Source organism: Musca domestica, unplaced genomic scaffold (assembly GCF_030504385.1).
Source record: "Musca domestica strain aabys unplaced genomic scaffold, Musca_domestica.polishedcontigs.V.1.1 1, whole genome shotgun sequence".
Classification (NCBI taxonomy): domain Eukaryota; kingdom Metazoa; phylum Arthropoda; class Insecta; order Diptera; family Muscidae; genus Musca; species Musca domestica.
This window is the reverse complement of record NW_026712114.1, coordinates 32,907,201-32,923,814: the sequence shown is the minus strand read 5'-3', so window position 1 is coordinate 32,923,814 and position 16,614 is coordinate 32,907,201.

The following is a 16,614-nucleotide window of genomic DNA, read 5'->3' as shown; positions in this document are numbered from 1 at the left end:
TCAAATTAATTGTGCACCAAATGATCAATACAAGTCCGATTTTAAAAGATACAAATGCTTCGGCATATTTAGTCCTTTGAATTTTAAATTATAATTATAATCATAGGGTGTATGATTGAATTCTCCCATAAAAACTTTTAATTGTTATGTGGAGCTCAATTAAATTAGCAAAGTTCTGTAGGGTATCATAAAATCGGCCCCGACCGACTTTAGGACTTTCTTTACTGGTTTTTTTTATCAAATTTGTTTCTAAAAACATTTGGTTTCAAGTTTTGTGATATAAATTGAATAAATTTTTCAAATTCTCATTGCAATATTAAGATATCATGATTTTACCCGAATTATTTTGAACCAGTCATTGTTGGAGGTGAGAACTATTGCTTATACTTGCAAAGATTTCGAAAAAAATAATGTTACAATAAAAATTTTATTTATTCTTATCAAAGTTCTTAAAAAACTTAACTATATTAAATCTTATTCAATTAGTTATTTTGAAAATTTTCAAAAAAAAAAAAATAAAATAAAAATAAAAAAGAGATACTTACACTGAGAATATTCCCTTCAATACCTATGTTCTTTTACTTCCCATCAATAATTTATATTGTCCAATCTTTTTAATTTGAATTGAATATATTCTCAATGGAATATTCTAGAATATACTGAATCTGAATCTAAAACTACCAAATACTATTTTTCTGTGAAATACTCAAAAGTAAAGTATTTTTAAGCAACTAAGATAAATATCACGTGATACTGTAAGTAATCTACAATTGTGCGAATAAAAGTACAATAATCTATTGTAAAATATTAAATAAAAACAAATAAAAACAAATAACAACTAGAATTCAAAACAATGTAAAAAACATGTATTTTTATTAAAAAGAAAAAAAAGAAATGGACGCGGTAAGTTTACAATAATTGTGCATTATTCTCACCTCCAACCTAAAAACAAGTAAGCAAAGGCTATAGTCGTACGGGGCCGACCCTACAACACTACAATATGTTCGAAGTGCCCTTATATCCAAATCCATTTGGGAAGATTTCGTTATTGAAATTATGACAAAGAGCCCTGCCCTTAGGTTATTGACCCGGAGAATTTGGCCAATATTTACACACTCCGTAGTGTTGTTAAGTATTCAAAACAATTTCATTCGTTCATTTTACAGCTAAATATAATCCAATGGTCATTCAAATTGCTAGACTTCTGCCCTGTCCTTAACTCTCTTATGATGCGAAATGCCGGGTCGATTAGTTTGCAATTGTGGCCTAGAGCCACTACAAAATTAAAACAAATTAAATGTTTTTAGTTCATTGAACCTCTAAATGTACATCTTAAGAACAATAGGCTTTAATGCCGACCCTAAGCCTACCCCCCAGCCAAAACATCGTGAAGATAGCACGATGATTGCGACATGCATATAATACCCTCAAAACGTAGTGTTGGGGGGTGTAAAAATTTAAAAAATTTACAATTCAAAATTCTAAGTCAAATTGAAAAAATCGCATGCGATAAAAATATATGACAAAAATTGGAAAAAAATGGCACAAAAGATATTCTTTATCCTTTTTTTTTTGGCAACAACACATAGTGTCGTAGGGTATAAATATAATATAGGAAAGTAGTACGTTAGACCTCAACTTATTCAGTTTCATTTGGTTTTTATTATTTAAAAAAAAAAAAGTTCTGGAAAACTAAAACAACAAAGGAACACAAGATTTTTACTCTTCTAAAATTAGACCTAATTTTAGAAGAGTAAAAATCTCCTGAAATCCCTGAAACTATATGTCCATTTAATTATGACTATAGAGAAGCTACATATTGAATTTTTTTCCTCGCCACGTTTTAAATACATCAAAAGCCATGATTTTTACTTTTTTAAAATTTTATCGAATGAAAGCAAATAATGTCGGAAATAGCATAAAATTTTAGAATAAGTTTAGATTTGTTAGAATTGGTCACCTTCGGCACGAAGTATGACCTTCAAACGGCCAATGAAACCGTCACACGCTGCCCGAATGTTGCTCTGCGGTATTTTGGCCCATTCCCGGCCATGCGCTTGCTTGAGGTGATCGACACTTTGGTATTTTTTAGTGCCTTGCTTGCTTGCTTTCCAAAATACTCCAGACACAATAGTCCAACGGATTGGTATCCAGAGATTTTGGTGGCCATTGTGCGCTGGAAATGAAACGAGGAACCTCATTTTGTAACCATTCTTGGGTGGCGCGTGCTGAGTGCGATGGTGCTGGATGCTGAGTCCTGTTGGAACATTCTAAGGTTTTCGACCAAAATGTTTGCGTGCCCAAGGCTTTAATACACCCTTCAGAATATTTTCGCGATAATATTCGGCATTTATTCTGATGACACGGTCGATTAATACGAGCGGAGAGAGACCATCGGCTGTTATGGCGGCCCACACCATCTAGTGGCCAACCGACCTCTTCGGCAAGTAAACACGATCATTTGTTTGCAAACTACTAGACAACGAATGTTTTCTCATCGGAGAAAACCAAATTCGGCAGTTCACCACTTTCGACCAAGCGAAGCAACTCTTTACCTCTTTTGAGTCTATCTTCTTTCTGTTGCGGTGTAAGTATTTGCACAATGGCTTTACCCCGAGCTCATTTTTCAATATTTGCCGAATGGAATATTGCGATATGTTCAGCTCACGAGCCATTTTTCGGCCACTGCGACGCGGGTTTCGTTCAAGTCGCTTCTTTACTTTTCGAACCATTTCAGCTGATGTTGCTGTTTTCTTCCGTACACTTCCTTGATGTCGGCCTACGCTACCAATATCAGGGTAACGTGCGATGGTACGACACGCAAAAGATATATTCACATGTAAATGCTAGATTGCTCTAACGATAGCCACTGGTTTTCCAACCAAATATAAAGAAATCGCACTATCACGCTGGAATTCCATGACCAATAACTTTTTTTCTGGAAAATTCTCACCAAAATGCTTTTGTACGCTTGTAAACAATATAATAAGCTGTCACTGGAATAATTTTAACAGCTGCCGGACGAGTGGGTTAGAAATGACAGCAGTCTGAAGTGTTTTCATCTCACTCTGTGTATGTCCATTTATTATCGACTATAGGAGCTACATATTGTATTTTTTCCTCGCCACATTTTTAAAATATTCCGGTAATTTGTCTTACTTTAGAAAAGGTGCAGGGTTGTCCATATTCGACGGACCTATCTGGCAACGCCATAACTTTTGACAGAGATGTCACATCGCTTAATGACATACCGCGTTTGAAGCGTCAGTCCAAGCAGATTTTTACCATGAACCAATACACGCCACGCGAGCGCTCTGAATCTTTCTAATCCGAAGAGGCCATATAAAAGTCGACCAAGGCGATCGGCCGAGAATATCGCTGCCGTACGAGCCAGTGTTGAGAGGTCCCCAAGAACATCCCAAAAACGCCGTTCTCAGCAGTTGGGCATGGCTCGGTCCACTTTACAACGGATTATTCGCATTGATTTGCATTTGTTCCCGTACAAAATTCAATTGACGCAAATAATGTTGCCTGCGGACAAGCCTCGTCGATTGGAATGGGCCCAAAGGTCCGTCGAATATGGGCAACCCTGTATATACTCTAAACAAAGACATAGAAGTGTAAAGATAGGACAAGACAGGGTCAAGATATGGTAACCCTGTGAAAATAACTCTGTTGTTACGATATCATGACAACATAGTTACGAATGTTAACTGGTTTAAACCGCCAAGGCAATGTGCAAATTTTCGGAATAGTCCATGAAATAGAATTTTGAAACCAAAATGTTGGATTTTTCAAATTTGTATTTTTTAACTGTTTCTGTAATTGTGGTTTATATATTAACATGTCTCTGCCATGAGCTGTTACCCTATGTATTGTAGACACAAACCCTTTGCTCAAAATGCATTTTGTCTAGTCTTTACCATTTTAGGTCTTTGCTCTAAACTCCCCACAACTTGATAATATTTTGAATTTTTTATTTGCCAAATATGTTTATGTGTAGATAAATTGCATTTGAAAATACCATATACTGCATAGCTTGATAATGTTTTTAGTTTCAATGCCAACTTTTTTAGAATCATCCGGGGCGAAAAAGCTACGTTCTATTTAACTATTGTTGTGGCAATAAAACTATTGAGTCAGAACTTTTAAAAACATTCCATTGGCAGTTGGTTTTTTCTCTCATTTTATTTTTTTTTTTATTTTTGCAAAACAATTTGTAAACCACAAAAACTTATCTCTCGTAAACTGCCATAGAACGATATTACAGATAATGTAATTAAATGAAATTTCAATTGAAATCAATTCAATTGATTGCATTTAAATAAAATCGTATTTTTCAAATCTGTTAAATTAAATAACACTGAATTATTGAAAACAGTTTTAAATCCTCGAAATGAAAATCAGTGCGATTTATGTTTATTGCAAAATCGAAATGAACATATTGAACGAGTTCATACAAAAGGGAGAATATTAACAATCGCTTGAATGTAGTTGGCACATTTGTATAGAGTTATATTTTAATTCAATTTATAAATTTAATTACATTTCTAACACAAAAGCATTATTCTTGGATTAATAACACGCATGTTGAGCACATTGTGTCCCACACACACACAATGGATGAGGTGTTTATTTTGGCTTACACTTTGTGAACTGCTGACATCCTTTTGTTCCACTTAGTGCTAAAATTACACAATAGATTAATTTCATACAGGCAAATGATGTTAAAATTTATGAGTCTGTGATGCAATTATTATAAGACAAGACATTTTTAATAAAAGACAACATTAGAAGTACACCTGTATATCGCAGATAGAAAGAAGTATATTTTTGGTGCACGCAACGATATATGGGCAACGATACTTCCCCACTCCCTTGTAATGAAATGTATTTCTTTATTGTAAGTCCATGAAAAATGTCAATATTCAGCTGGGACTAATTTAGAGGATGGTTCTTCAAAAAGGTCCACTTGTTGAGCCCCTATAATTTGGAAAGTACGTCACTGAATTTTGCACATTATTGTTTTTCATTATTGTTTTATACCGTACAAAACTATGGGTTGGGGCCAAATCGGGCCAAAAATTATGTAACACCACGATATATTGGTTTCCCACATAGGAAAGTATATATGGATCTTACTATCTCTCCGAGCTGAGTCGATCTAGCTAAGTATGTCCGTCCGTCCGTCTGTCCATGTTAATTTGTAATCACTCTACAGGTCGCAATTATGGCCCGATCCTCACGAAATTTTGAATGGAGGTGGAGTTATGTTCAGAATAGAAGCCTATGGAGATGATCGCATAATATTTAGGGGTTGAAATGGACCCTCCACCATAGTATGGAGGGTATATTAAGTTTTTCATTCCGTTTGTAACTCCTCGAGGTATACATTTTAGGCCCCACAAGGTATATATATTCTTGATCAGCATACAATTCTATGTCGTCTTAACGATGTCCGCCCGTCTGTGGAAATCACCCTAGCTTCCAAAAGAAATGAAATAAGTTTATTAAATTTTGCTCAAATGTATATCATGTCTGCAGGACTTTTGGTATCGAAAATGGGCCATGTAGGTCCACGTTTTGGTATAGCCCCCATATAATGGTGATTTAAGCGAAAAATGTTTCAAATTTGTTATTTAAAGTTTGTAATAGATATTACAGAGTATGGCAGAAAATCGTATGTGCAGGTCCATGTCTTCGTATAGCACCAATATAACGATACCTCCCGATATTCCGTATTTTGATGATTTTAGCGACATTATTCACCTGAATCGTTTCAACATTGGCATTTGAAGTTCGTACTAGATTCTACAGACTATGACTGAAAATTGTCTGTGCAGGTCCACGTTTTCGTATAGCCCCCATATAACGGTACTTCTCGATATTCGGTATTTTCATGATTTTAGCGACATTATTTATTGGAATTATTTCAAATTTCATATTTAAAGTTCATAATGGGTAATACAGCTTATGACAAAAATTTTTGTATGCAGGTCCACGTCTTCGTATAGCCCCCATATAACGGTACCTCCCAATATTCGGCATTTTGATTATTTCAGCTACATTATTCACCTGAATCGTTTCAAATTTCGTATTTGAAGTTCGTAATGGATACTACAGTCTATGACAAACAATTTGGAACTGGAGATCGGAGGTACCTCCAAAAATCGATCCAGATTTGGATATAGCTCTCACATAAATTTTCGGCCGATTTCATATATTTAATGCACCGAACACGCTATGTATATAAAATTTCGATGAAATTCTGAATGAGTGGCGGAATTCGGTATAAATATGAAATTACTAAATTATATTTTAACCGGTTCAGATTTGGATAGGGCTCAACAACAAATAGGGTTTTTTATATTCTTGAATTTGTCTTTTTTTATTTAAAAACAACAAAATATTCGTACATAACATTTTGAATGGATATAAAATCAAAATGGGTAGTGAATCGCATAGGAATCAGCTTGTCTACCACATATTTAGTTGAACCCATTTTTAACTTTTGCCTCGATAAATTAAAAGTCTATCTCTTCTATTGTACTTGTTCGCTTCCACTTGTAAACTTCCAAGTACTTTTCGACCTGATAATATTTCTTATAAATAATTTCCTTAAATAAATTTAAACGACCCTTTCAATTGCATGCTTATACTTTTAAGAACTTTATTTATTCGGATAATCTTCTTCTAAAAAAAAGAAAATCTCATTTTCATTAATTACAGACAAACATATGTTGAAAATTTGCCCTCAGTTTGAAACCAATATTTGGGTATTTTTTCACTCTTTGTTGTCCTAATTAAGTTTTGCTCTCTCCCTTATTCAGATCAAAATACACAACATCCACATTCTGCAAACACACACACACATAGGCATTCTTCTGTGAAATAAATCAAGGATTTTTATTTAAATAATGAGATTTACTTATGTGCAAAAGCTCTGCATGAATGTATGTTGCTTTGTTTCGTCATATTTTTATTTCATTATTCTTGAACTCTTTTCTGCTATTTTTGGTCCTATTCATTAAGTCCAATTTCCATTACATACTTACATACATATGTACATATGAATAAAAGCATGCTGAACTCTGCGAGTCAAGTGTGGAGAAATGGGTTTTAAATGCCAACATTAAGTAGTATTGTCAAGGATCTGTTTTATGAACTTTAATTGCCGACTGACTGGTGATGCTCATGGTGGTGGTGGTACATCCATGTGGGCCATAATTGAATAGCCATTTAAGTGGGGCTTTTTTCCCAACATTAAATCCATTTTGTGGAAATGAAATATGGAACATTTTCGGAATGCATTCAGGCCAGACTCATTACAAAACAAACAAACTGAGGCTAACCATAAATTTTGGGTTTAGCTTTGTTTGCGGTTTTCTTTTTGTGAGAGATTTATTAGATTACCAACAAATGGTTACATTTCTAGCAAATTTGCTTTTTTAGACATTTTGCCCAATAATAATAATCATTTTTACTAATGTGCTCTGCCTTTGAAAGGCTATTATGTTGAGAGTCTGAACAGGTCATAAAATTGAAATTAATATTAATAAATAAAATATTAGGTCGGACAGGTAATATTTTTCAAACGCAATACATTTGGAATGGACGTCCTGCACTTTCTTTCTAAAAAATATTTTTTATTTTATTTTCCTTCCTAAAAAGGGACTGTTTATTGAAAGTCTTTTAGCTTGGCTGCGAAGCCACATCAAAATACCATCATAATTTGCAGAATTTTGTACTCACAAATTGTACTGATTCCTACTCCGTTTTTTTTTTTGCCAGAATTTTCAACCACCTGCCGGTTTGTTTTGCGAATGGTGCAAAAACTAACAAGAAAAGGTTAAATGTTAATTAACATGTAAATGTTGATTGACATTTTAATTTACACAGAAGCCTACAATAATAAAGTTTAACGTGTACCCCTGTGCGAACACCAGAGGAGCCACAAGGCTCCTGCTACCGATGCTGCTACAAAATCGAATATTGTTTGCTTAACTCATAGGCTGATGTAAAAAATGTCTGCACATGGGTTTCGGTGTAAAAAAGGGACATTTTCTTTTGAGAATGTGGGCAAAACAAACAGTCTGTTTGGCTAGAGAGAATATGGGAAATTTCAATTCAAAAATTCAAAATTTTTTTGCGAAATCTTAAACGGTTTTTAGTACATGGTTAAGAAAGTATCCTGATTTCAAAACTGTTAGCGGTCTTAAAAATTGATGAAAATAATGAATTAATTACTTACCTATCTATTAGCACCATCATATGCATAAACTATAAATTATTAAAATGATTTGAAATTAGAGCCGATATAAACCTCTAAAATCAAGGGAAGTAAGGAAAGGAATTTAGATTACGTCGAGAAAAATATAATTTAAAACAAATAAAAAAAATTAAGTTCGGCCGGGCCGAACTTTTTATACACTCCGTCTTATGGTTAAGGAAACATTTTTATATAAAAGTATCTGAATTCAAGACCATTTGGACAATGCAGTTAAACTTATCAAAAAAACCTTAAAGTGAATGTGGCCGTTATTTGGGGCCATAACAAAACGGGAACATCTATGGACAAATTTATACTTCAAGGATTGTCATCTTTCAAATCTGCTAATATACCAAATTTGAAACAATTATGTGCGTAAATGTTACTAGGATTATCAGAATACCGAATATAGGTGGGTATCGTTATATTTGCGCTATAGGAAAACGTGGAACTAAATATTCAATGTTCTGCCACCGGGCTAGAATCCATTATAACCTACAAATACCAATTTTTACACAAATCCGCAAAAAATCGTCAAAATATCGGAAATCGGGTGGACCTATATATACAGTTGTTCGCCACCGGAGCAAGAACCAATTATGACCAACAAATACCAATTTTTAGAAAAATCCTTGAAAAATTTTGCCAAAAATTCTGATTATACCAAAAATCGGGAGGGACCGTTATATGGGGGCTATACCACAATATGTGGACCTTTACATACAATGTTTCGGCACACGAACTGGAATCCATTATGACCTCCAAAGACTACTTTTTAGACAAAACCGTGGAAAAATGTGGCAAAAATCATCAAAATACCGAATATCGAGAGGTGCAGTTATCTCATTTCTCATTTCAAATTTTTCTGCTCTACATCAAATACTGTGGTCTGTATCGTGATTTCAACAGACAGACGGACATCGTTAAATCGACTCATAATTATATGCTGATCAAGAATATATACAGGGTGAGATGAAAAAACTGCAATCAACATAAGACTGCTGTCATTTCTAAGCCACTCGTCCGACAGATGTTAAAATTATTCCAGTGACAGCTCATTATATTGTTTACAAGCGAACAAAAGCATTTCCGTGAGAATTTTCCAGAAAAACAAATTATTCGTGATGGAATTCAAGCGTGATAGTGTGATTTCTTTATATTTGTCTGGAAAACCACACGTGGCTATCGTTAGAACACTCCAGCATTTAAATGTGAATAAATCTTTAGTGTCTCGTACCATCGCTCGTTAATGTGATACTGGTAGCGTAGCCCGACGTCAAGGAAGTGGACGGAAGAAAAAAGCAACATCAGCAGAAATGGTTCGAAAAATAAAGAAGCGACTTGATCAAACCCGCGTCGCAGTGGCCGCAAAACGGCTCGTGAACTGAACATATCGCAATATTCCATTCGGTATATATTGAAAAATGAGCTCGGGGGAAATTCCAAAAAGTGCAAGAACTTACACCGCAACAACAACAGAAAGAAAATATACTCATAAGAGCTAAAGAGTTGCTTCGCTTGGCCGAAAGTCGTGAACTGCCGAATTTGGTTTTCTCCGATGAGAAAACATTCGTTGTCCTGCAGTTTGTAAACAAAAAAAATAAACGTGTTTACTTGCCAAAGAGGTCAGCAGAAAATGTTCACCTTCGGTTGGCCACCAGAACTCCAGCGCCGGCCATAGTTATGGTGTGGGCCGCCATAATAGCCGAAGGTCGCTCTCCGCTCGTATTAATCGATCGTGGCATTAGAATAAATACTGAATATTATCGCGAAAATATTCTGGAGGGTGTATTAAAGCCTGGGGCACGCAAATATTTTGGCCGCAGACCTTGGACATTCCAACAGGACTCAGCACGCGCCACCCATTTGTTGCATTCATTCAATACAATTTAAAAATAATTAAAAATTATGGATTTAGACTTGGTGGCAGTTTTTTTATCTCACCCTGTAATATCATTCAGTACTTTTCGTACAATTATAGTACACACATTTCCGAAACCAACTCCATTTGTCCAGGTTATACATATACATCGAATCTAGTACCAAATTTCAGATTTCAAGGAATATCTGGTCACGCAATACTTAATTATACCAAATATAGTACAATTTAGTACTTTTCGTGCACTTGTAGTACACATGTACAAAACCAACCCTTTATCACAAACCCGCCTCCGGACTCCAATAAGAAATTTTAAAAATTCCAGCTTCATCCGTTCACCCAGAACCAAACTGTTCCACATTTAGTAACTTTTAGTACAGATCGCAAATTTAGTAACTTTTAGTACAGATCGCAAACTTAATGGTACGATATTTGGCACATTTTTATTTTTCGTTGCTTTATAGTACGAATTTCTAAAAGAATCCAGCATCATCACACATCAAGAGTGACCAATGTAATAAATTCTAAGATTTTAGACTTAGACGTTGATTATAACTTTAAACAAGGCGCTCAAAACATGGTAGTTTTGTGGGGGCGGTGCCCGAGGAAATCGACTGATTCTTGAATTTTATCAAAATTGAATTTTATTTTATCAAAATTGTAAACAAAAACGATTTTTTAATGCCATCAAACAAATCTCTTGTAAATTCAAACTAAAACTTTTTTTTTGAGCACAGATAAAGTTTCAAACATGTTTTCCTATCATCCGCTACTTCAGCAACCACAGTCCAATGCGTGAGATTCACTAACGAATGAAAAATCTTCACTAATTGCCACTTTGAGCCTCTTGGCGGCGGCAAAGGTGGTTGCTCCTCTTACCCTACAATCCAAAATCAGCGAAGTAAATAATGAATGTGCACGTTTTAAAGCCGACTCATTGACGTACTAATCCTAAATTTAAATAGACAGAGACACTAGCATCGATAGCTAGATAGACAGTGGGACAGACATACAGACAGCTAAACACAGTCAGAGCCAGGTCAATTGACTGACTGACAGCCAGTCAGCCAGACAGACAAATGGATGGATGGAAAAGCAACAGCAAAATTGTGAAGAGGGCTTTTGAAACAAAATTAAATACCAAGAGGCTGAGTTGACTAAGTATGTCAATGAGATGGCCTGACGCTGGCTGACTATGAGTAATGAAGGCACCGAACCAGTCCTGTCGGAGGCTCATATCATTTATTCATGTGTCTAAATTAAAATGGCAAAATAAAATTAACGCAACATCAAAGTGATACAGCAACAAAAAAAAGTAAACAACCTATGATGATGAGTAGCAGCTACTTGTCGTGTTGAATGTGGCAGGCTTCTAAGGACGCACAACAAATCAGGACGAGAACATTATTTATGATTTTATTTTCGTTTAGTTTCCGTAAAAGAGCCAGGGGTATAAAGGCACCATTAACAGCTGGTAATTAATAATTCTCCAATGAAAAGAATCATTTATAAAATTTATAGATCACTGCCAGAGTTCACTGGCAGTGTCTGATGGTGACCAGAATACAATGTTAATGGCAAACAGCTCCATGTGTTTGCTTGTTCTCAATGTAAAACAACATTGGGAATGTATTTTGCATTTCCTGCGAAATATTATAATTAGATTTGCTTGTAGAACTTCGTGAAGTAAGAAGCTAATTTCCATAAAATAAATGAATGTGAAGAAATTTGAAATGTTTAACTAAATATTATTATTTTTATACCCTCCACCATAGTAAGGAGGGTATATTAATTTTGTCATTCCATTTGTAACACCTCCAAATATACATTTTAGACCCCACAAAGTATATATATTCTTGATCAGCATAAAATTCTAAGTCGATTTATCAATATCCGTCCGTCTGTGGAAATCACTCTAGCTTCCGAACGAAATGAAGTAGGTTGATAAAATTTTTCTCAAATGTGTAGTGTGTCTGCAGGACTTTTGGTATTGAAAATGGGCCATGTAGGTCCACGTCTCCTTATAGCCCCCATGTAACGGTACCCCCGATATTCATTATTTTGATGATTTTAGCGACATTATTTACCGGAACTATTTCAAATTTGGTATTTGAAGTGACATAAAATTGTCTGTGCAGGCCCACGTCTTCGTATAGCCCCCATATAACGGTACCTCCTGATATTCGGTATTTTGATTATTTAAGCGACATTACTTACCGGAATTGTTTTTAAATAATAATAATATAATATAATATAATATAATATAATATAATATAATATATATAATATAATATAATATAATATAATATATATAATATAATATAATATAATATAATATAATATAATATAATATAATATAATATAATATAATATAATATAATATAATATAATATAATATAATATAATATAAATATAATATAATATAATATAATATAATATAATATAATATAATATATAATATAATATAATATAATATAATATAATATAATATAATATAATATAATATAATATAATATAATATAATATAATAATATAATATAATATAATATAATATAATATAATATAATATAATATAATATAATATAATATAATATAATATAATATAATATAATATAATATAATATAATATAATATAATATAATATAATATAATATAATATAATATAATATTATATAATATAATATAATATAATATAATATAATATAATATAATATAATATAATATAATATAATATAATATAATAGCTACATTCGGTATTTTTAAGATTCTAACAGAAGTTTTAACGGATTTTACTGTTTTTGAGAATTGCCAAATTCGTTCCAAATGGTGGAGGGTATTCAAGGTTCGGCCCGGCCGAACTTACAGCTTTTTTACTTGTTCAATAATAGGGATTTCTTCACTTCTGATAATATCACCTCACTTGATATTATGAGTTCGGGGAATATTAAATTTTGTTTCGGGTATTTAACTTTAATCACAAATTTAAAATTTGTCAAAATCTGTCCAGCCATTCTTGAGATATAAGCATTTTAGCTAACATCCCCTTCCTTTGTATATATACATTGTATATATTTCGCCGTATACATCCGATATATTTACTATCAGCATCTACGTAACGGTCAGAATTGACCTTTTCGTCTATTTATGATTGCACCGGGATTAAAAATATTCGCGGTTTAATAGAAAACTTGACTTTAATTTAACACAAATGTTATCGTCTATTTCACCCACTAAATATTACCCGATGACCATCCAAATTGGAAGGCTTCTGCCCAGCCCTAAGCTCTAGCCCCATGCTAACTTCCGCATCGATTGGTCTATAATTGCGACCTGTAGAGCAACTGCAAAACTGGGAAATTTTCCAGTTTTTGGTCCATTTCAACCCCTAAATATTATGCTATCTCCAAAAGCAATAGGCTTCTATTCTGACCATAACCTTCATGCAAAATTACATGAGGATTCGGCCATAATTGCGAGCTGTAGCGTGATTACAAATTGACATGGACAGACGGACGGACATACATAGCTAGATCGACTCAGCTCGGCAAGATAGTTCACTGTTCTCATAAAGGGTTACTATTTATAAAATATATTATGTAATAAAATATAAAAAGTTCAGGCTAATTACTTACTGAAATTCTTTATAGATATTGCCATTCACTAAAGTTCCCTCTGATTATCATTTTGAAGCATTTGCTTAAATTTGCATTTGTAACTAAAGCGAAAATCACCCTACATATATCATCGCAGCACAACAACAATGTCATTCATACAAAACTTCAGGAATTGTAACATCAGCCATTTCGTCTAAGCCTTGGCAAATCAATAAGTCAAACAATCTCTTTTATACGAAATTTAATGGATTTGTATCTTTACAATACATCAAAACATGCACACACACACACATACACAATTAGCATAAAATCTGTCAATGCTATTGTCATAAATAAATACGATTTCATACAACCTGAGACACGGTCGATCTATTGAAGAGCGAGAAACGAAAAATAATATCTTCTCCAGCCATTCAACAACTTTTTAATGGAATGAACTCTCAAGAGTATTGTAACTGGCTGCGTCCCTTCTAATCGGTTTAACGGTTTAAGGGCCATAAATGCAACATGTGGAGGTTACAATGAAATCCCTGACTGTGCACTTGTCTGTCGGTATACGTGTGTGTTGGGGGCTATATGACTTTCGACTAAGAGGTCATAAAGATAAAGTGATATATTATTGCATCAATGCGTGTGCATGGCCCAATCTTACCTTAACTCCTGTTGATGCCGCCATCTATTGCTTGGTAACACGCAAACTTATCCTGCACTTGGCATGACTTTATTGCTTTGCCATTAAATACAAAATTGTTGTCAATACATAAAGAAAGGATTGGCGGCATTGCGACAGGACTCTCGTTGACTTTTTAGATAATGGTTGGCTATAAAATTCCGGGTTTAATGTTTCGGTGTCTCGCTCTATCACACTCCTTCTTACTTTACGGTGGCGTTGTGAGAGATTTTTTATTATTCTCTTAACATATTGATGAATTGAGTGTTATGTCTAAGCTATTATTACTTTAATTTTTCTTTGTTTTATATCCTTTTAGATATTACATGAGTTTTTGATTATAATGAATACTAAATAGGAGAAATGGTGAATGAGGGCGTGCTTTACAAATTAAATATGTTTACTTTTTATATCTATACTAGCTGGCCCGGTCCGCGTTGCCAGCCCGTAGTTTTTGTCTATTATGCATATTTGTCAAAGCATAATTATTCAGAGATATGACTGATATAAATGTTCACGTACTGGCCGATTAAAACTGTTTCAAAATACCTGTACCCATATTTAAGCCGTGGACTTCAATATTTAAACCGTGGGCTTCAAATGTGTGGATGTGCTATTCAAGTCTACTAAAAAGTTTATATCAATCTTATCCCCATGTAAGGGATCAAATTAATTTTTAGCTCCGAAACATCGACCTACTTTGTAAACTTTCTTCGCCCCTTATAATCCAAGATGACAAATAGAGGCCAAATCAAAAATATAGCATGTCAAACTAAAAAAATTTCGCGTGATTTAAATAAGTAAAAATAGTTTTATCCACCTCATAATTGAGGGCAGAATGATTTCAGAATAGTCAAATATAATTACTATCTATATTTTATTTGCTATCTAAATTGTAAGTTGGAGACCCCATAAAGTCCATATTCTTCATCATAGTATAATTCAAGGACGATTCAACAAATATTCGGTCCCGTGCTACTTTCTTATATTTGTAATTTGTTCATGTTTCCACAATTTATTTCATATAGATGTACATTCCAAATCTACGTTCCCAACCAATATTCTCTTGGAGGTTACAAATTCAATAGAATACAAAATTTTCTTTTCTGACCATACATTAGATGTGAAAGTGGACTTGGGGATACTCCAATGTGGGGATTTTAGTTGAATAAATTCCTATGTGGCAATTATCTGTATGATGGTTCCCTGCCCCAGGGTAGCATAAATACAATTTTTTAGCCAAATCAATTGATGAATGTGGTCAAGACCAATATGGGCCCTACTCTGAAAATTTCAAATTTTATGCGAAGAGGTTCTCTTTCCCCTTAGAAACAAAGATGCCAAATAAGGTCCAAAAAATGAAAAAAGTGGACAAGACCTCAAAAATAGCTTAAATCATACGATAGTTATATACATATTAAATCGGGTTGTACCCTTATCCGTGAGTTATGATCGATATCATGACCTGCTAAAGCGATTTAAGGTATTTCGAATGTTTGGGAAGAATTTCTAGAAGGATAGAAATCCTTTTCTTACTAAAAGTCCCATTCGCTCTACTATTTTGCACCCTTTAAATTTGGTATTTTACTGATTGTACTCCCAAAGAATTTTGCATTTTGAGCTCTCATTGGACGGATTATTGTCACATGAAAGAAGTAGGTCCACGCTTTGAAATGAGCCCCATTAGGAATTTTCGGTCATTTTTGTTTGTTTAAATGTCTGCGCATCTTCCAGCTGAAGCACGATGTAGGCCCTGGAGTTGAAAGTTAGATGCCAGTTACCATCGTATTTCGCACTTATTTCATTTTTTGGTGAACAATTGTATATAGTGAAAAATTATTCTTTATTTTGTTCTCAAAAAATCCGCTGAATTCAATATGACAATACCAATTGAAAAAAATTGACAAAAGAAGAATAACATATTGAAAAAATCGTCAACTTGTTCGCTGATTTTTTTTTGTTTGTCAATAGAATGTACTATTATTTTAAAATTCAAATCCATTGAAATTTTTTTTCAATTTTTTCCCGATTTGAGAATTTTTGCAATGAGATCTCTTTTTCGTGATTTTTTAGCGATTTTGAAAAAGTAATTATATTTTAACTTTGGTGTGACCGCGTTAAATTATTTCCATATCATCTGTTTCGTTTCGCCACCACATAATTCGGTACTTCATTTCCATGT